This window comes from Eubalaena glacialis, chromosome X (assembly GCF_028564815.1).
Source record: "Eubalaena glacialis isolate mEubGla1 chromosome X, mEubGla1.1.hap2.+ XY, whole genome shotgun sequence".
NCBI lineage: Eukaryota > Metazoa > Chordata > Mammalia > Artiodactyla > Balaenidae > Eubalaena > Eubalaena glacialis.
In genome coordinates, this window is record NC_083736.1 from 76,499,077 (window position 1) to 76,522,254 (window position 23,178).

Sequence of the window (23,178 nt, forward strand, 5' to 3'; positions counted from 1 at the left end):
CACTGAGCACATGCCAGCCCACAAGGAATAAGACAACCTGTGTCCTACTCTCAACTCCACTGGAGACTATTTGGTAAATCACTTAATTTCTATGAGCATTCATTTCCTAGTTTGTAAAATTCTGGATTATATGACTTGTTTTACTTACCAGTCTGGATTGTTAAAAATAATTTAAGATATGTGAACTCATTTTTCTTAAATATTTTTTCAGCCGCACTCTGCGGCTTGTGGGATCTTAGTTCCCCAACCAGGGATGGAACCTGTGCCCCCTGCAGTGGAAGCATGGGGTCTTAACCACTGGACTGCCAGGGAATTCTCATTTTTCTAAAATTTTAAAGCATGTTATAGTTGTAACATATTTATATTTTTAAGGATAACTAGGCCCTTCAATTTATCTATCATATTCAGATATGGAATTTCTTAGGTTGCTCTCAGCTTTAGGATTTGGTGTTTTAATGAAGACCCTGAGCCATTGGCAAAAGATTAAATTATGCTCAGTATGTTCTATTCAAACAAGCAGAGCAATGAGTGAAATATTTTAGATGTATTGCTTTGGAAATACTTGAAAAATACAGCTTTGAGGAATGAAATAGCTAAAATATAGCTAAGGCTCTATTTTTACATTGGAATATTTCAGATAAATTCCTATGTAACACTGTCCTTATATATCTGATATCGTACTTAAAACCAGCTCTAATAATGCCCTAATAATGTTTTAAGTGGCTAAATCATTTGAAAAGTACCAAAAAATTTTACTCATTAAGGATTCGTTCTTGGAAAACCTGGTTTTAAAAATGGAATGAGTCCATAAAATCATCACCAATTCAAATAGAATACATTCTTGCCAACACTAAAAATTTGAATTTTGGGTAAGCCATCAACTTTTTTGTTCGTTTGTTTACAAAGAGTTGAGCTTAGGTTAATATAATACCTTGAATATCTTTATCTTGGCCAACATGTCTCTATTAACATTGTCCTTTTAATCCATTATTATTATTCACTTTTAAATTTACATACAGTAAAAATCACTATTTTTCATGTATGGTTTTATGAGTTAAAACAAACGTATATAGTCATGAAACCACCATCACAATTAAGGTACAGAACAGTTCTATCATTCTGAAAAAAACCTTTATGCTGCTTATTTATAATCAATCTCTCTAGCCACCCAGCCCCTGACAATCCCTATTCTGTTCCTATTATTTTGCTTTTATAGAATGCCATATAAACAGAATAATACAGTATGTATTTTTTCTGAGACTAGCTTCTTTCATTTAGCATAATGTATTTGAGATTCATCTGTGTTGTCTGTATTAGTAATTTGCTCCCTTTTCTTGCAGAGTAGCATTCCATTGTAAGAATATACCACAGTTTATCCATTCATCCATTGAAGGACATGTGGGCTGTTTTAAGTTCTTAGCTATTATGAATAAAACTGTTAAAAACATTTGTGTGCAGGTTTCTGTCTGCAAATAAGTTTCCATTTCTCTTGAGTAAATACCTAGGAGTTGGACTGCTGGGTCCTATAGTAAATGTATACTTAACTTTATAAGTTAAATATAAACCCTTTTCAAAAGTGGCTGTACAGGGGCTTCCCTGGTGCCGCAGTGGTTGAGAATCTGCCTGCTAATGCAGGGGACACGGGTTCGAGCCCTGGTCTGGGAAGATCCCACATGCCGCGGAGCAACTAGGCACGTGAGCCACAACTACTGAGCCTGTGCGTCTGGAGCCCGTGCTCCGCAACGAGAGGCCACGATAGTGAGAGGCCCGCGCACCGCGATGAAGAGTGGCCCCCGCTTGACGCAACTAGAGGAAGACCCAACACAGCCAAAAATAAATAAATAAAATTTTAAAACAAAACAAAACAAAACCAAAAAACCCATCTTATCCTAGTCCCAATTCAGGCTGCTTTTATACAATCTTGTGGGAAAAAGGGGCAATGATCTTTCTGGCTACTTCCCACTGAACAGGGGTGATGAGGGGGTAATTGTGAAATGAAATTGATCAGTTTTGAAAAAAAAAGTGGCTGTATAAATTTGCTTTTGCACCAACATTCTATGAAAGTTTCAGTTCTTTCACTTCCTTACCAGAATTATTATCATATATTTCTAAAAAATTAGTTATTTTAATAGTTGTGTAATTGTGTATTATTATTGTGGTTTTAATTTGTATTTCCCTAGTGATAATGATATTGAGCATCTTTTGCTATTCTTATTTGTCATTCATACATCTTCTCTGTAGAAGTGTCCAAATATTTTGCAAGTTTTTAAATTGGATTGTTTGTTTCTTATTATTTAACTTTTAGGGTTCATTACATAGTCTGGACACAAGTCCTTTATGAGAAATATGATTTTCAAATATTTTCTCCTCGCTTGTGCCTTGTTTTTATTTTATTAAGTGTATTTCACAGAGCAGTTTTTAATTTTGATGAAGCCCAATTTATCACTGCTCTTTAGTTTTATGGATTGTGCTTTTAGTGCCATACCTTAGAAATCTTTGTCTAGCACAAGGTCACAGAAACTTTTTCCTATGTTTTCTTTTAGTAGCTTTATATTTTCGCATTTCACATTTTAGTTTAGGATACATTTGGAGTTGATTTTTGTGTAAGGTGTGAAGTACAGGTCGAAGTTTTGTGGGGTTTTTTGCATATGGATATCCAATTGTTCCAGTACCATTAATTGAAAAAAACTTTTTATTGAATTGCTTTTTCATCTTTGTTAAGAATCACTTGACCGTATATGTGTGGCTCTTTTTCTGGACACTCTTTTCTGTTCCATTGATCTATGTGTCAATTCTTTCATTAAAACCACACTGTCTTAACTACTGGAGCTTTATCATGACTGTTGAATCAGGAAGTGTGAGTCTTCTAATACTGTACTTTTAAAAATGAATTTAGCTATCCTACATCCTTTACATTCTCATATGAATTTTAGAATCAGATTGTTGGTACCAACAAAAAATTCTGCTGGGATTGGATTGAATCTATAGATCAGTTTAGGGACAATTGCTGTGTCTTCCAAATCATGAATATGATATACTTCTCTCTAATTATTTAGATCTTGTTTGATTTCTTTCCTCAGAGTTTTATAGTTTTCAGTATACAGATTCAGTACATAGTCTGTTAAATTTATACCTGTGTATTTCTTATATGTGTATGGTTTTTTTGAAGGGGGAGGGGGCTATTGTAAATGGTATTTTTAAAATCATGGTTACTATAGTTTAAAGTAATGTAGTGTATATTTGAAATTTGCTAAGAGAGTAGATCTTAAGTGTTCTCACTACACCAAAAAGAAATAGAACTATGTGAGGTGATGGATATCACATATGCATTACCTTGATTGTACTAATCATTTCATAATACATATATATATATATATCAAACCATCACATTGTACACCTTAAATATATACAATTTTCATTTGTAAATTATACCTCAATAGAGCTGGAAATTTTAAAAAAATCCAATTGTTCATTACTAGGATATCAACATACAACTTATTTTGGTATATTCACTTTGCTAAATTCATTTATTGGTTCCAGCAGCTTTTTTGTTGATTGTCTGGTATTTTCTAAACAATTATGTCATCCACAGAGAAAGGCTTGTTTCTTCTTTTCCAATACATTTGCCTTTTCTTTCTTTTTTTTTTTTTAAACATCATTATTGGAGTGTAATTGCTTTACAATGGTGTGTTAGTTTCTGCTGTATAACAAAGTGAATCAGCTATACATATACATATATCCCCATATCTCCTCCCTCTTGCATCTCCCTCCCACCCTCCCTATCCCACCATTCTAGGTGGTGACAAAGCACCAAGCTGATCTCCCTCTGCTATGTGGCTGCTTCCCACTAGCGATCTATTTTACATTTGGTAGTGTATATATGTCCATGCCACTCTCTCACTTCGTCCCAGCTTACCCTTCCCCATCCCCATGTCCTCAAGTCCATTCTCTACATCTGCGTCTTTATTCCTGTCCTGTCCCTAGGTTCTTCAGAACCACTTTTTTTTTTTTTTAGATTCCATATATATGTGTTAGCATACGGTATTTGTTTTTCTCTTTCTGACTTACTTCACTCTGTATGACAGACTCTAGGTCCATCCACCTCACTACAAATAACTCAATTTCGTTTCTTTATATGGCTGATTAATATTCCATTGTATATATGTGCCACATCTTCTTTATCCATTCATCTGTTGATGGACACTTAGGTTGCTTCCATGTGCTGGCTATTGTAAATAGAACTGCAATGAACATTGTGGTGCATGACTCTTTGAATTATGGTTTTCTCAGGGTATATGCCCAGTAGTGGGATTGCTGGGTCGTATGGTAGTTCTATTTTTAGTTTTTTAAGGAACCTCCATACTGTTCTCCATAGTGGCTGTATCAATTTACATTCCCACCAACAGTGAAAGAGGGTTCCCTTTTCTCCACACCCTCTCCAGAAGTTACTGTTTGTAGATTTTTTGATGATGGTCATTCTGACTGGTGTGAGGTGATACCTCATTGTAGTTTTGAGTTACATTTCTCTAATGATTAGTGATGTTGAGCATCCTTTCATGTGTTTGTTGGCAATCTGTACATCTTCTTTGGAGAAATGTCTATTTAGGTCTTCTGCCCATTTTTGGATTGGGTTGTTTGCTTTTTGATATTGAGCTGCATGAGCTGCTTGTAAATTTTGGAGATTAATCCTCTGTCAGCTGCTTCATTTGCAAATATTTTCTCCCATTCTGTGGGTTGTCTTTTCGGCTTGTTTATGTTTTCCTTTGCTGTGCAAAAGCTTTTAAGTTTCATTAGGTCCCATTTGTTTATTTTTGTTTTTATTTCCATTTCTCTAGGAGGTGGGTCAAAAAGGATCTGTGTCTGGCCTTACATTTACATCTTTAATCCATTTTGAGTTTATTTTTGTGTATGGTGTTAGGGAGTGTTCTACTTTCATTCTTTGACATGCAGCTGTCCAGTTTTCCCAGCACCACTTATTGAAGAGGCTGTCTTTTCTCTGTTTTATATTCTTGCCTCCTTTATCAAAAATAAGGTGACCATATTTGCATGGGTTTATCTCTGGGCTTTCTATCCTGTCCCATTGACCTATATTTCTGTAGGTACTGGTCTTTTATTTCTTTATTGCACTGTCTAAGACCTATAGTATAATGTTTTAATCAGAGCTGTGAGAGTGGACATTTGTTCCTCGTTCTCAATTTTAGAAGAAAAGCATTCAGTCTTTCACCATTGAGTGTTATGTCAGCTGTAGGTTTTTCACATGCTTTACAAGTTTAAGGAAGTTTCCTTTTATTTCTATTAAACTGAGAGTTTTTATTATTACTATTACTATCATCATTATAATGAATGGATATTGAATTTTGTAAAATGCTTTTTGCTGCATGTATTGAGATAATTGTACAGATTTTTTTCTTTAACCTTTTGATATGGTAAATTATGTTGGTTGATTTTCAAGTGTTGAATGAGTATTCTGTTCCTGGAATAAACCCCAGTTGGTGGTGATGTATTATTCTTTTTATATATTTATTTCATTTGGAAATATATTGTTGAAAATTTTTGAGTCTGCATTCATGAGGATGTTTGTGATTTTTTCTTGTATTGTATTTGGTTTGGTACAGGCAATGAGTTAGGAAGTGTTCCTTCTACTTATATGCTCTAGAAGAGTTTACATAGAATTATTATTTTTTCATTAAATCTTTGTTAGAAATCACCAATGAAGCCATCTGAGCATGGAATTTTCTTTGTTGGAAAGTTTTAAGCTATGCATTACATTTCTATATTATTCAGATAATCTATTTCTTCTTGAGTGAGTTTGGGCAGTTTGTGTCTTTCAAAGAATTGGTCCATTTTATCAAAGTTGCTGAATTTAAAGGTGTAAAGTTTCTTATATACTATTCCTTTATCATCCATTTAATATTCATAGGGTCTATTGTGATGTATTTTTCCTTCTTGATATTGGCAATTTGTTTCTTTTGTCTTGGTCAGTTGACAAGAGGCTTATCACTTTTATTGATCTTCTGAAATAATTAGCTTTTGGTTTCATTGACTTTTGTCTATTGTTTTTCTGTCTTCATTTACATTGACTCCTGCTCTTATCATTACTATTCCCTTCATTCTGCTTATTTGTACTTAATTTGCTCTTCTTTTTTCTAGTTTCTTAAGGTGGGAACTTAGATTATTGATCTTTGACCTTTCTTCTTTTCTAAATATAAGCAATTAATGCTATAAATTTACTTCTAAGTACTGCTTTGGCTGCATTCTACAAATTTTGATAGATTGGATTTTTTAACAGCCTTATTGAGGTATATCTGAGGTACATACAGCTGCACAATATTTAATGTCTACAATTTGATGAGTTTGGCCTTATGCAAAAACTAGTGAAACCATCACCATAATCAAAATAATCAGCATATCCAACACTTCCCAGAGTTTCCTTGTGTCCCATTGTTTATTTGTTCTGTAATAAGAACACAACATGAGATCAACCCTGTTAACAAATTTTGAAGTGCACAATACTGTATTGTTAACTATAGGTATTATGTTCTACAACAGATCTCTAGAATTTATTCATTTGGCATAACTGAAACTATCTACCCACTGAATAACAACTTCCCATTTCCCTCACCCTCCATCCTGGCAACCACCATTGCATTCTCTGCTTCTGACTATTTTAGATAGCACACATAAGTGGAATCATGTGGTATTTGTCCTGTGACTAGCTTATTTCACTTAGAATAGTGTCCTCCAGTTTCATCCATGTTGTTGCAAATGGCAGAATTTCCTTCTCTTTAAAGACTGAATAACATCCCATGGTATGTATATATTACATTTTCTTTATCTGTCGATGGACACTTGGCTATTTCCATATTGTGGCTATTGTGAATAGTGCAGCAATAAACATGGGCATGCAGATATTTCTTCAAGATCCTGATTCCAATACTTTTGGATAGTTGTCCCTTGCTATCTGTGGGAGATTAGCTCCAGGACCCCCCACAGATACCAAAATCCAAGGATGCTCAAGTCCATTACAGTTGACCTTCTGTATCCACCTATCCATGGGTTCCACATCCATGGAAACAAAGGGATGACTATATACCCAGATGTGGGATTGCTGGATCATATGGTAGTTCTATTTTTAACCTTTTTGAGGAATCTCCATGTTGTTTGCAATAGCTGCTGAACATTAATTTACATTCCCACCAACAATGTACAGGGGTTCCAATTTCTCCACAGCTTTGCCAACACTTTTTATGTTTTGGTTTTTTAATAATAGGCATCCCAACAAGTGTGAACACCATACACAAAAAAATCAACTCAAAATAAAGACTTAAACATAAGACCCAAAACTGTAAAACTCCTAGAAGAAAGCATACAGAAAAAGCTTCTGGACTTTGGTCTTGGCAACGATTTCTTGGAAACGTCAACAAAAGCACAGGCAACAAAAGCAAAAATGGACAAGTGGGACTACATCATATTAAAAATATTCTGCAAAGCAAAGGACAGTCAACAATCAACTACAGTAAAAAAAAAAAAAAGGCAACCTACAGAATGAAAGAAAATATTTGAAGCCATATATCTGATTAGGGTTAATTTCCAAAATATATAAGAAACTCCTAAAACTCAATAGCAAAATAACTAATTATCCAATTAAAAATGGGCAAAGGGCTTGAACAGACATTTCTCTGAAGAAGACAAACAAATGGTCAACAGGTATTTGAAAGATGCTCAACATCATTAATTATCAGGGAAATGCAAATAAAAACTATCTTGACAAAGGGTGTGTTTTAATTGTCATTCAGTTCAAAATATTAATTCTCCTGTTTATTGTTTAAAATATTTAAGTATTTTCCAGATATCTTTGTTATCAATTTCTAGTTTAGTGTGGTTATGAATAGAGAACATACTTTATATTATTTCAACTGTTTTAAATTTTTTAAAGTTTATGGCCAAGGCAGAATATGGTTTCTTTTAAAGAATGCTCCATGGGGCTTCCCTGGTGGCGCAGTGGTTGAGAATCTGCCTGCCAATGCAGGGGACACGGGTTCGAGCCCTGATCTGGGAAGATCCCACATGCCGCGGAGCAACTAAGCCCGTGCACCACAACTACTGAGCCTGTGCGTCTGGAGCCTGTGCTCCGCAAGAAGAGAGGCCATGACAGTGAGAGGCCCGCGCACCGCGATGAAGAGAGGCCTCCACTTGCCGCAACTAGAGGAAGCCCTCGCACAGAAACGAAGACCCAACACAGCCAATAAATAAATAAATAAATAAATAAATAAAATTTAAAAAGAAAAAGAGGAGTCTCTTTAAAAAAAAAAAAAAGAATGCTCCATGAACATCTGAAAGGAATGTATCTTTGGCTATTGTTAGGTAGATAGTTCTAATAATGTCAATTAGGTCACGTTGCTTAATAGTGTCGTTCAGATCTTCTGTGTCTTTACTGATTTCCTGACTACTTGTTCTATCAATTACCGAAAGAGGAAAGGTGAAGTCCCCAAGTATAATTGTGAACTTGTCTATTTCTACTTTTAATTGTATCGGTTTTGCTTTATGCATTTTGAAGATCTGTTGTTAGACGCATATGCAACTAATATTGTTACATATTTTTGGTGAATTGATCCTTTATTCATTATGTAATACCCCCTCTTTATTCCTCATACTATTCCTTGTTCTGTATTTAAATTGTCTGACACTAATGAATATACTTCAGCTTTGTTTTGAATAATCTGTCATAGTATATAATTTTCTTTCATTTTATTTTAATTTATGTCTTTATATATAAAGTAGGTTTCCTATAAGTAGGATACAGTTGGGCTTTAAAAACCCAATATGATGGTATGTGTATGACAGTATGACAGTGTGTTTAGATCACTTACATTTAACGTAATTACTAATATGGATGGATTTGGGTGCACCATTTTATTAGTTGTTTTCTGTTTGTCCTTCTGATTGTTCGTTTTGCTGTTCCCCTTTCTCCAACTTCTTTTTTATTATTTTAATATGTCTTTGTAATGTTTTAATTCATTGGCTTTTGGGCTACATTTCTTTCCATATTTTTGAAGTGGTTTTTCCACTGACTTTGTTTTCCATGTTTTGTCATGAAAAATCCATGGTCATTTCCAAATCTTTGTTTCCCCATGTATTTTGATTTTCTCCAGCTTTTTTCAACACTATATCTTTGATTTTTAGCAATTTGATTATAATGTGTCTGGGCATGATTTCCTTTGAGTTTAACTTGTTTCAAGGGATCTTGAACCTGTAAATTTTTATCTTTCTTAAGTGTTTTGTAGAATTCACTAGTGTAGTAATTTGGGCTTGGAGATTTCTGAAAAGAAAGATTTTTAATCACAAATTCAAGTTCTTTAATAAAGTGTTCAGTTATTGTATTTCTTCTCAAACAAGCTTTGATGATTTCTGTCTTTCAAAGAATATATACATTTACTTTAAGTTGTTTACTTTATAGGTGTAAAGTTAATAGTCCATTAGTATATTTTTAAATGTCTGTACAGTCTGTAGTGATATCCTTTCTCTCATTCCTGATATTGGTAATTTGTGTCTTCTTTCTTTTTGGTGTACATCCTTTTCTCAAATATCCAGATTTTGGTTTCATTGCATTTCTCTATTTTTTTAAATTGAAGTATAGTTGATTTACTACATTGTGTTAGTTTCAGGTGTACAGCATAGTGATTCAGGAATTTTTGCAGCTTATATTCCACTATAAGTTATTACAAGATACTGGGTCTAATTCCCTGTGCTATACAGTATATCCTTGTTGCTTGTCTGTTTTATATATAGTAGTTTGTATCTGTTACTGTTTTCTATTTCATTTATTTCTGCTCTTATTATTTACTTCTTTCTGCTTGCTTTGGGCTTAATTTGATCTTCTAGTTATATTTTGTTAAAGTGAAGCTCAAGTAACAGATTTTCAAGCTTTCTACTTTTCTACAAGTGTTTAATGCTCTAAATGAACTCTAAGTGCTGATTTAACTGTATTCCACATATTTTGATATGTTGCAATTTCATTTTCACTGATTACATAGTGCTTTCTAATTTCCCTTGAGGGCTCTCCTTTGACCCATTGGTTACTTACAACTGTGTTGTTTACTTTCCAACTATTTGGGGATTTCCCAGATATCTTTGATTTATTGATTTTTAGTTTAATTCCTTTATGATCAGAGAACATCCCTCATATGACTTCAACTTTTTAACTTTTGATGGTTTGTTTTATGGCCCAAAATATGGTCCATGTTGATCAATTTTCTATGTGCTTCTGGGAATAATGTGTACTCTGCTCTCTTTGGGTGGAGTCAATTAGGTTGAGTTTGTTGAAAGTGTTGTTCAAGTCTTAAACAGTTATTTTCTCTCTATTTTAGGAATTACTGAGAGAAGCTGTTAACATTTCTAATTGTATACTAGTCTGTTTCTCATGTCTCTTTTAACAGTTTTTGATTCATATATTTTGGAGCTCTGTTATTAGGTACATAAATATTTAGGATTTTTATGTTCTCTTAATTAATTGATCCCCTTATCAATATGAATGATGTTCTTTACCGCTGATATTTTTTCCTCTGAAATCTTCTTTATCTGATATGAATATAGTCAACTTTATTTAGATTCATGGTATATATTTTTTCATTTATTTATGTTTAACCTATCTATTTCTTTATACTTAGGTGGGTTAGTTGTAGAGATTTATAGATGAGTTAAAGTCTAATGTGACAATACCTGCCTTTTAACTGGTATGTTTAGACCATTTTGCAATTAATATAATTATTGATATGGTTGGGCTTAGATACAATCTATTTGTTTTCTATTTGCCTCATATGTTTTTTGTTCCTTTTTTTCCTTTTTCCTATTTTTATTTTAATTAAACATTATTTATAATTCTATTTTATCTTCTTGGTTAGCTCATCACTCTTTGTCATGTTATTTTAATGGTTGTTTTAGTGACCATGGTATACACCTTTAATTTATTATCAAGATAATTTATCATAATATTATATATACTACTTCACATATAATAGAAGAATCTTACAATAGTATACCTGTATTTCTGTTCTACTGTCTTTTGTGCTATTGTTGTCATACATTTTGCTTTTACATATGTTATAAAACCTCCAATAAACGGTTATTTAAAAAAAATTAAACAGTTATCATTGAAAGTGATTTTCAAAAATTAAAAATCATACATATTTACCTACATATTTTTTACTTCCATTGTGTAGGTCCAAAGTTCTTTTTTTAGGTGCAAATGCAAGGAGCTTTACTGTAGTAATGCCCTTCATTTTCTTTAATTCTTTACAGGCTACATACAAAACAAAAACATAATAATGAAGAAAAATTAATTTCAATTTGGCATCATTTTCCTTCTGCCTGAAAGATTTCCTTGAACATTTTTGGTAGTGTGTTTCTGCTGTCAGTGCATTTTTTTTTTCTTTAGAATGAGTAAGAAAACCTTTGTTTTGCTTTGATATTTTGATATAGAATTCTAGGTTAACAGATTTTTTTATAATCTTTCAGTGCTTTAAACATGTCGTTCCATTGTCTTCTGGCTTGCATTGTTTTCAACAAGATGCCTCCTGTCATTCTAATGTTTGTTCCCCTGTACATAAAAGTGACTTTTTTTCCCCTGGATACTTTTAAGTTTTCTTTTTTCTCTGGATTTCAGCAGTTAGATTAGGAGATGCCTTGGAGCCATTTCCTTTAGCTTTCTTCTTCTCAGAATTTGTTAAGCTTCTTGACTATGTGGGTTCATAGTTTTCATCAAATTTGGAAAATTTTCAACTGTTAATTAAAAATACTTTTCTTCACCTTCTGGGACTCAAAAAACATGTATATTACATTGAGTGATATTGTCCCACAGCTCATTGTTGGTCCATTCATTTTTTTCCCCATAGTTTTACTTTTGTCTCTAGAATTTCAATTTGGATCTTTTAATAAATCTTCCATTTCTTTCCTCATCAGGCTTGTGCTTTCCTCTACCTTCTTGAACATAGAGAATACAGTTTTAATAGCTGCTTTTACATTCTCTACTAATTCTAAAATCTATTATTTTTCATTCTGTTTTTTTAATTGTTTCTTCACCACACTATGAGCTGTATTTTCTTGTTTCTTTGCATGCTTTTTGTAGTTTTTCATTTAATGGCAGATATTGCTAATGATGCTCTTCGATACTGGATGTTTTTATATTCTTTAAATATTTTGGAACTTTGTTCTGGGATATATTTAAATTACTTGGAAATTGATTCATCTGAGGTTTGCTTTGTTAGGCAAATCCAAAATTGCCTTTAGTCTAGGGCTAATTTGTCTCATTACTAAAGTAATACCTTTCTGAGGACCTTCCTAGATATTCCATGAAATATAGTTTTCCAGCCTGGTGGTTGAAAACCTAAACTATTCCTGGTCTTATGTGAGCTCTGAGGATTGTTTGCCTGATCCTTTCTAGTGGTTCTTTCCCCATCTGCAATAGTTTTCTCACACACTGGAGTTGATCAGTATTCAGCCAAAGATTCAAGGGGCCCCTCTACAAATCTCCAGAGGTCTATCTATGTGCAGTTTTCTCCTGTGAGCATTCTCCCCTCCAGTACTCAAATTCTAGTCACCCTGTCCTCTGTGAACTCTGAATTCTGTCTCCTCAACTCAGAGAGACTTCCAGGCTGTTTGGTTCCCTTTCCCTTGGTTGTGGTCTGGATACTTTCTCCAGGCAGTGAGGTGGGACATTCACAGGGCTTATCTTATTTGTTTCCCTTCTCTCAAAAAATCGTGGTCCTGTGCTACTTTTTGTCAAATGTCCAAAATCCACTGTTTCATACATATTTTTGCTGTTTTTTGTTTGTTTGTTTTTAGATATTTAAGATGAGAGGGTAAATCCTGTTCTTGTTACTTCATCATAGCTGTAAGCAGAAGTTCAGGTGGCCTTTTGGAGTGGTGGAGTGGGAACACTATGTTAGGAGTCAGGACATCTCTGTTCCTATTAAGCTTCACTACTTGCTATTTTTGTGACCTTAGCAAAGATAATTGACCTCTTGGGCCTCAGTTTCATCTGGAAAATAAAGTTATAAAATCTGTCCTACTCTTCTTCACATGATGAATTATGTTAATTAAAATACTTGGTAAACTATAATGTGCTATGCAAAAGTTATTTTTGTTAATTGTAAACATTTATGTAACCAACTTGTCATTCCTACTAGTAATAATTAATTTAACATATACCAAACCACTCCCACATCATGTGTAATAAACCTCAAATAAAGGAAACATACATTAATATATTCTCATGGCAAAAGGAAGACAGATCCTGACCCTCTTCTATGTAATGAGAGTTTGATCTTTTAAAGTTTTGGAGAATGAAAAAATTAAGCACAACACCAATGGGCATGGTGTCCATGTATGTAGGTGCCTCTGCATAATTTTTTAATGTAATATTTAGCAAAAGCTTGATTAAATATACAATAATGAACTGACACTTTGAACTTAATGAAATTTGAATACGTGCAAAAGAATTGCTATGGTGGACTTCCCTGGTGGCGCAGTGGTTAAGAATCTGCCTGCCAATGCAGGGGACACGGGTTCGAGCCCTGGTCTGGGAAGATCCTACATGCCGTGGAGCAAGTAAGCCTGTGTGCCACAAATACTGAGCCTGTGCTCTAGAGCCCTCAAACCACAACCACTGAGCCCACGTGCCACAACTACTGAAGCCCGTGCACCTAAAGCCCATGCTCCGCAACAAGAGAAGCCACAGCAATGAGAAGCCTGTGCAGTGCAACAAAGAGTAGCCCCTGATTGCTGCAAGTAGAGAAAGCCTGCACACAGCAACGAAGACCCAATACAGCCAATAAATAAATAAATAAATAAGTTTATTTATTAAAAAAAAAAGAATTTATGGTAAATCTGTTTTCAGAAGCTGTCACTTTAATGTATCATTTACATTTAATGATCCTCATCTTTACAAACAGCAGTTCTATTTAGTTATTTTATAATTAACTTGCCAGAATTTGCAGATATTTCAAAAAAATACATTTCAACATCTTCTAAGCATAAAGTCAAGTAACAGGCATTGCATCTATTCAAATACTATGAAAGGATATTCATTATTTGTTTATTGGGCTATAACTACTGAAATGCATTGCACACATCTCTTATCTTCCATTTTAGAGGTATAATTGGCCTCTATCACTTAGGTGGAAATATGAAACAGGAAATTTTAACTACAACCCAGAAAACTTTCTCAGGGCACAAAGAGATTGTACACTGACCTCACTTTAAAAAACACTTAAGAATTCTATATAATTAATGTTCATATTTTCCAGCTACATGAAAGCTAAATATATATTCATAATGACATGGGCATAAATTCCAAGATAATATTATGTATAAATTTTCCATATAAATAGATGAAAAGATATATCTACAGTGACATATATCTCTATAGCCACATGTCTAATGTCTAAATTCAAAGATGATGAATGTTTGTTCAAAAACAATCACTGGCAAGTAGATATACTAATCTCAGATTTTTTCATCAATTATAATAATTTGTTAGCTTTTAGTGACACTTGCTTTTATCACAAAGTGGCAATGTTAAAATAATAAAATACCTTTAAACTACAAATACCTTATCATACACTCAGATGTCAAAACTCATAACAAAATAAGAAAGATCAATTTCAAACAGATAATCAGTTGGACAACAGAAGCATAAACAGGGCCTCAATTGGATAATTGATTTCCTGTTGTCTTTAGCTCTGCTTTCATACAATCCCACATGCATACACTCAAACAGAAAAAAATGACAATTAATGACCAGTGATATATAGCATCTCCTGATGAGTTAAATACTACCTTGATCCATATATATTTGTGACTAAATTCTATTTCTTTTTACATTTCTAGCCTCAAGCAAATCGTGCAAGTAAATCATTTCTATCTTTCACTAGTTCATGATAGTGATTCCACTGCCATAAGCACTGACCCCTAACATCCTGCAATTAACATTCTAATACCTTTAAATATAGGTTGCATTTTAATTTACTATTGAGGGTAGCTCTATAAAATTTCTCATAGCTGCACATTGCAAAAGTGATTGTTAATAAATTACTCATTATATCAAAATAATATATATGTCTCTTTAATTTCACCATACTGTGAATTTATCCTTATTAGTTCTCTCTTAACTTTTTTCTATCATCCACACAACTCTCTCCTACTCTATCCTACCTCTTCTCGCACTCCCAGCAAGAATTTCCATTGGTAACTAAAATTTGTTTTTAAAATGTTAAAGCCATATTTATTCACTTAAACTAGATATTCTTTTGGTGTTTTATGAGTCAGATTTACATAGTATATGTTAATATTTAAGGGTAGTTTTACCTAGAAGCAAAGAGATGGACTGTTTGACTCTCATACTTTCCATTCCTGATTTTATTGCAAAAACTTTGGGGGAAAAAGTATACATCTGTTCTTTGGGAGTTGGAGGAAGATTTCTCAAAGCACCCCATCTGGTGGTAAGTAGGTAACAGTATATAATTACACACATGTATAGTGTTGAACCAACACACACACACATATCTAATTCATCAAATAGTGGAAGCATAAATTTATCCCTACAAATAATTTTAATAGACTAAGTACTGCTTAATGGTTTAAAAGCCTCATGGAGTGCAACTAAAATCTGATAGTCACAGGTAAAGTCTTTTCTTTCTTCTTCCTTTAAAAGAGGAAAACAAAATCTTTCCTATATTGTCCAAATCCACCTTTGGGTCTCTGTCTGAGGAACTCTGCCTTAAGGTACTCAATTCATTCCATCAAATGTATTTTAATTGTGACTTATGACTATAAAAGAGAAGTTTTATCGTTATACCTGGTGGAAAGGCTCTGTGTGTAAGTGAACACATGCAGATTGTGGGGTTTTCTTTTCAAGATTATCAGTGAAATAAAACCCTCAAATTTAAAAATTTTCATAAAACTTGCAGATCTCTGAGAACACGTCCTTGGACCCCTAGGGGTCTGCAGACCTCAATTTTTAGAGACACCGCCCTATGTTAAGCCTATGACATTAAGATAGAAAACATATGTTATTACCAAATCATAGACGTATATATGTTTGAAGAGTGGGATAAAGAGTGACCCCTAATGTTTTTGTCAGCACTGCATTTCTCCTGCCTAGTCATGTTTTTCACTTGGATATGAGGCACAAAAGGAGAGATTGTTACATAACAAATGTGCTTCTGTGTATTTCATCACAATGCTATTCACTGGTGTTAATCAGACTAGATCTGAACACATGGACTATACTATCCAAGGTTTAATCATGACCATATTCAGCAATTGTTATTTTACCACTAATATTTAATTCAGGTAACCAGATAACCATTTGCAAAAATATTCTCAAGGCTACTTAGAAACTATAGCTTCACTTGTGAATTGTCAGAACACATATTGCTTCAATATACTTTGCAGTAGTGAGAAGTCAGAGCAAAACTTTTTGCAAAATAACCCTCTCCTCTCCAAGTCACTGCTCTCAAAAGCAGCCAATATATAAGTGAATTACCACAGATATTTTAATTTAGTCACTTAAAATTTTATTTATTAAGCATATATTTGCATATAGAGAGCTATTAATTTACTGTGTTCTGAACCTAAGTCTTAAACCAATTTCAAAGGAGTCTAGAGAGTCAAAAGAACAAAGGTGTTTCTCAATAATATCTTTATTACTTCTCTTTAAAGTTGAAGGTTAGGAAGTGGGTGATGAATGGCAGGGATGGTAGTTATTAAAATACTGTTTCCTGAAGAGAACATTAACACAATTTTGTCTGCACCTAGTACTTTTTTTTAATATATGGATTTAATAACTTCTTAAAATTTAATTAATAAATAGAATCATAGAATTTTAAAGCTAGAGATATCCTTAGGTATTATGAAGATCATGCCCTCATTTCACGGTTGAATAAACTGAGGGCCAGAGATGTGATGTATTTCAAACTTGTTTTACGAAAAATGTCTAATGTGTATTATAAACTCTTTGATGCCTAATTCACTTTATCCAACACCTAGAATATTAAAGAACACAAACTTAATAAATAAGTGCTTTTGAGGATCAACTTAAATATCAACTAAAGGGCTACCCTGACTATATTAGTTTGCTAGAGCTGCTATAACAAAGTACCAAAAACATGGTGGCTTAAACAGAAATTTATTGTCTTGCAGTTCTAAAGACTAGAAGTCTGAGATCAAGGTGTTGGTAGGGTTGGTTCCTTCTGAGGACAATGAGGGAAGGATGGGTTGTAGGCCTCTCTTGTAAATGGCCATCTTCATGTTTAGATGGCATTCTCCCTGAACACTGACCGATTACTTATCCCAATAACAAGATTAGAGGCTGGCTTCCTTTATCAGTCAAAAAGGCCATCAATTCCTGTGCCGACCCTTACCCCGCTGCACCCCGAGGTATCTATATCCTCATTCCTGGAACCTGTGAATATGTTAGACTCCATGGGAAAAGTGAATGAAGGTTGCAGGAGGAATTAAGGCTGCTAATCAGTTGACCTTAAAATAAAGAGATTATCCTAGATTATTTTAGTGGGCCCAGTGTAATCACAATTATCTTTAAATGTGGAAGATGGAGGCAAAGAGTAAGTGTCACAGTGATGCAATGTGAAAGATGTGATCAAACATTGCTGACTTTGAAGATGAAAGAGGGCCACATGCCAAGGAATGTCGATAGCCTCTAGAAGCTAGAAAAGATAAGGAAACAGATTCTTCCCTAGAGCTTCCAGAAAGGAAAGCCCTGACGACACTTTGATTTTCACCCTGTGAGACCTGTTTCAGACCTCTAACCACCAGAACTGTAAGATAATACATGTGTTGTTTAAAGCCATGTGTTTGTGGTAATTTATTACAGGAGCAAATAGAAAACTAATACAGTTCCTCTTGAAGGTATTAGCAACAGTAACCCCAGTAAATCTATACTCTTCTGTAACACTGTTGACATGTCAAGTAATTAGGATAAATATCATTTTAATGGTAAGGTCATTATTATCAACAAAATAAGTGGGTTCAGTCACTCTTAACAATTTTACCCATCACATAGGTGTAGCTATCTTCTCAAAGAGACAATGTTGACTCCAGAACGGAGCAAAACTGATGTATATTAGCCAGATAATACTTTGATTACATATTACTTTACACATGTGAAAATGGACAAAAGGAAATTCAGAGTTTTCTATAACTACCAGCTTTTAAAAAGTTTAAGTTGTACAGGAATTCATATTTCACTTTGTATCAGTGTTTCTCAGACTCTTATGTGCATATGAATCACCCAGGGATCTTATTAAAATGCAGATTCTGATTCAGTAGGTCTTGGGTGGAGCCAGAGATTCTGCAGTTTCTAAGAAGTCCCCAAGTGATGCCCATACTGCTACTCCATGGAACACACTTTGAATTGCAAGGATTTAATAGACACAGATGCACCAAACCCTACCAGATAAGTAAACTGGCTCCAAATCACAACCAATACTGAGTTCAAAAGTAGTCTCTCTCTACATTAAGTACTAGTTGGGAAAAGGAAAAAAAAAAAAAAAAAAAAAAAAACGACCTTTAGCATCTCTTAAGCATTCATTGGTGATAAAAGTGAGCCTCTAGGTTCTAATTAAAATGCTTGACTGATTATTTTAATAACTTACATACATATTCAAAAATAACTTCATGTTGTCTTAGAATAGTGGGGATGAGTAAAGGCTGAGCATTCTATACCTAATGTAATACTTCCCATTAATGTAGAATATATTTCTTCTTCCACACCTCACAATTCCTCAGATCTCTTCCAATTGTTTCTCTGTTGAGGAGATTTCAACACAATAAACGATTGGTCTATGAAAGGGCAAAGCTATTTGGAGAATGGGTCTGGGATAATTACTTTCCTAAATGGCATAGCCATTTCATCCATGAAGCACACTGTAGGTAGACCAAGCTAACCAAGTAAGAAAGTATAATATATAAAGAAATATATTAAAGCAATATATCAGTGTTGGAGAAAACTTATGATCTATCCTTTCACAAAACCCAATGAAGAAACGCTTTCACCATTGCTTGGTACTTGACAATAGAAAAAATAGTGTATGGGTCTACATGCCTTCTGCCACCGAAGCCACTGGAGTCAAAACAAGGATCCCTTTCTCTTAAAAGTCATCCTATCTGTTAAAAATTTTCATTTCCACTGAGAGAGAAAGGAAAATGTCACAGGCATTACAGACTCATAAAGAGAGTAAGTCAGGGAGAAATTTTACACACACACAAACACAATTTTTGAAAACAAATGAAGAAGGGCCTCACTCTAGCTCTCCAACCTATAACCTAGTAGTTAAGAATGAAGCCTCTAGAATGACACTTGCTTTGAAGTACTGGCTCTGCCACTTACTACTTGTATGACCCTGGACAAGCACTATGCTTGTTTACCTGAGAAAAGTGCCTACCCAGGGCATGTAAGTCACATGTTTCCATGGCTGTTTTAAGAACCATAAAATAAACTTCCCCCAACCCCAAGGGAAGAGAAGCTAAGAAAATGTTTTCCTCAATTTTTGCCACTCTAACAAATAACACATTTAAAGATTCTAAGGATCAACCCAATTGGACATAAGTCTCATGTAAAACAACAGGAGATCAAGAAGGTAAGACAGCTCTGCTGTTGTAGATTTCTTTACAGATGTCAGATGTAAAGTATAGCATTTGATTGACAATATAATGTCAATTGTTCAGTTCCCATGTACCTAGATCTCTGGTTAATCCAGGCAATTTTGCTACTAGTTGGCACAAGGATGATTCCATTTGCACAGACAAGTTTCAGTTTATTGTCTTGAAATTTTATGCAGGCTAGAAAGGTCTCAGGGTGTCAGTGACAGTTTCTGAATATACCAACCTCTCCAGTCCCCTTTGTATGCAGAATATATCTCTCTAGAATTTTCACTGTTTACTTCCAAATCACTATGCCTAGATATAGTGTACTCAGTGCAAGTATAAGACACCACCAATTTCATGTTTAGCTAACTGATTCCACTGTAAAATCAAAGTCAACAATTCAAATATTTTTACCTTGTTGGGGATTACACTACATAAAAATATAATTCCCTCTGGGAATACAATTTTAAAAGCAGAATTAATTAAATATATATTTTTAAAATATTCATAGTATACTTACAATAGTCTATGACAATAGTTTTCAAATTTACAGAATATAATACCCTTTTGGACTGCTTTTCATCCATTTTCCTAAACCCCAAACCTTGATGTGATATTGGGATGGTGCCTCAAAGTGAAGCAGCAGTCCAAGTGAAATCTGTAGAAAGCCCCTGTATTAAACCACAATCACTTTCTTTCAAATAAAACTGAGCTCCATGGAACAATGCAGTTTGAAGCCCAAGGGGTAGGGAAGTGACAACTGATATATTATAAAATAGCAATTATGGCAGCCATCACAATGATTAGCTCTGATTCAAGATGAAAACTATCAGTGACAGTCAATGTAAAGCAGCAAATGCAAGACATCCTGCAATAAAAAGAGTGAATAATTACTGGATTTAAGAGAAGATGCATAATGAAATGTTATCAAAGAGAAATACAGACAATGGAAAATGTCTTAGTATTTTTCAGACTGAGAAAATTACAGACAGAACCACTTCTGGGATAATGTTCCCTTGGTCTTATTTATGAGGACAGAACATATTTGCAGGCTACCCAATATATAGAGATGTCTGTTTTTCTGTATTGCATTTTCTTTGAATCATATTGAGGTTTATTCAGTCACTGGAGGGTCCCTTGCTTGACTAATGATGAATAAGTTTTCACATATATACAGTTCTTTTGATAACTGTATTACTTTGTTTCCCAAGAAATTGGAAAACAAAGACCATATACAGCTGTAGATATTTCAAATAGTCATCCAGATGCTTTGGATAAAGAAGTATACGGTAGATGGCATGGTCCCAACTCTTAAGAACAGGTTTAAAATCCAGTTGATGAGTCTAGTCTAACACACACATACATACACACACACACAATAAAATTAAAAAATAAGACAGTATAAGGCAGACTATAAGAAAGTGACAAATATAAGAACTGATGTAGGAGTTCTAGAAAAGGTGAGCTTAATAATGGTTGGATTAGACTTGGAAGGTACTTACAGAGAGGTGCAACTTAGGTTGAGCTTCCAAAGTGGGTAAGACGTGAATAGGCAAAGAGAGAGCATCTTAGGTGAAGGGAGTGGTAGTGGTACAAGGAGCAAAGTTATGGAGGTAGATTGTTCTGGCGACATTAGGGAGAGTTGTGCACTGAGAAATAAACTAAGATAAGGTTCCTGTGGTATAATAAAGTCAGATTACAAAGCTCTTTGCAATCCAAGTGTAACTGGGCTTGGAACAATAGAAAATAAGAAGCCAATAATATTTTGGTGAAGAAAAATGACTTGATGAAGGAAGTCATCAAGCCGTTAGTCTGACAGGATGAATTAGAAGGCTGGCTAGGAGGCTCCTGGAATGACTGGATGGGTGGTAATGAGAGTTTAGACTGTAAAATAAGGGAAAAATGGTAGGAGAGGCTTTCAAAGGAAAACTCACCAGGACTTGATAATCCCTTAACTATGAGAAATGGAGAAAAATCCAGATTCCTCTGTAAAATAGGAGTTCATGATCAGACAGTGGAGCAGAAGTATTAACACTATTATACAATTTCTCCACCAAGGACAGACAGGCAGGATGTTCCTCATGGTTGCCGAGTGATATAGCCCCTCCCAATAAAGGGGAGTCGTACAGGATCTCTCAAAATAGGATTTGACCTTGGTGGTTCTAACAGAGACACAGAGGAAGAAGGAAGGACTTGGCGCCAAACCTGAAACCGAGACCAAAGCTTTAAAAGAAACCTTTCCAAGAAGGAAAAAAAAAAAAGACAAGAAAGGAAAATTTCTTACTCTGAGTCTCTCCAAAGAGTTTGTTTCAAAAATCACTGAGCGGCACGCCAAATCAGAGTTCCTTGAAGACTAAAAGTTGGACTCACTTGAATAATTAGTGTTTCTATTCTCCAAATGGTTTCTCATCTCAGTAATTTCTATTCCAAACTCCTATCTGAGTTCTTTCCATTATTCTAAACCTGATAACTGTAGATTAAGAATTTGCCTTCTTAAATTTTTCAGGCCCACTCTGGGGCTGCATATGCTCATTAGGCCAGATTCAAAATAACTGGCAGATTCTTTCCATCGACTAGCGCTTGAAACATCACAAGGCCAACTTACCAACCCTTCGCATATTCTGCCCAGACAGACCTCAGCCCAACCCCCTCCAGCGAAACGGAAAAGGCGCATGCGCAAACGCAAACTCCACGCCTATACCCCTCGCCACGAACTCCGCCCTACCACCCCCACCTCCCCGCAGAGGTTGTTATTGCGCAGGCGCAGCACCTCCAGCGCGTTTGAGTAGGGCTGTGAGAAATCCACAGTCCAGTGAAATCTAGAAGTGTTAGAATTCACTCCCCCTCCTTTCTTCGGAGGCAGAGGCGCCACTTCCTCCTACTCAGGGGCCAGAAGCGCGTCCCAAACGTCGCACTCTCTCAGAGCAAGGTCCTTCGCTCTCTGCCAGTGTCTACTGTATCCCTATCCTCATCTCGTTTTTAATCTCACGCTGCCGCCAGGCTTCACTCGGAGGGTAGAGGCAGTTGGCTCCCCCAAAGCCGCACCAGTTTGTTGGCAGCCTCTTTAGGCCTCTGAATCTCCGTGCCCCCCACTGGGCAGAGCATTACCTCGGTGCCTTGCTCGCCCTCCTTCGCCCTTCACACCTACCCATGCTGGGTGCTTACCTCGGGCGTGGTGCAGTGACGGGAGGGATCAGAGGATCCCAGATCAAGCCAGGGCTGGGGCAGGCGTATTCAGGGAGATTTTTCCTGGGTCTCCACTGCCTCCTCAGACAATGAAATCAGCGTGTCCGATCATCAATTCTCATCATGATCGTGACGTCACAAAAGACAGCGGCCAATGGGAGCCGAGATCAGCTCCGGACAGTCCCTGGCCTCAGCCCAGAACCCAAGAGTGGGGAGGGGGGAGGAGAAATAGCTGCCTGCAGTGGGGCTGCCTCTTCCCCGCACATATCAGCTGCATCCAAAGCCAGGCCTCTCTGTACCTCTCCCTTCCTGAGTAGAAGTGAACGCCCA

General features: G+C 35.2%; 1 protein-coding gene across 1 annotated transcript in view; it reads right to left on the minus strand.

The window, feature by feature from the left end:
- Nucleotides 1-22,881, minus strand: part of HDX (highly divergent homeobox) — a 158,971-nt gene extending 136,090 nt beyond the window's left edge. The window contains exon 1 of the mRNA XM_061178991.1: nucleotides 22,828-22,881. The gene's annotated coding sequence lies outside the window, so the exon portion shown is untranslated. The remainder of the gene's footprint in view (nucleotides 1-22,827) is intronic.
- Nucleotides 22,882-23,178: the final 297 nt, after the last annotated feature.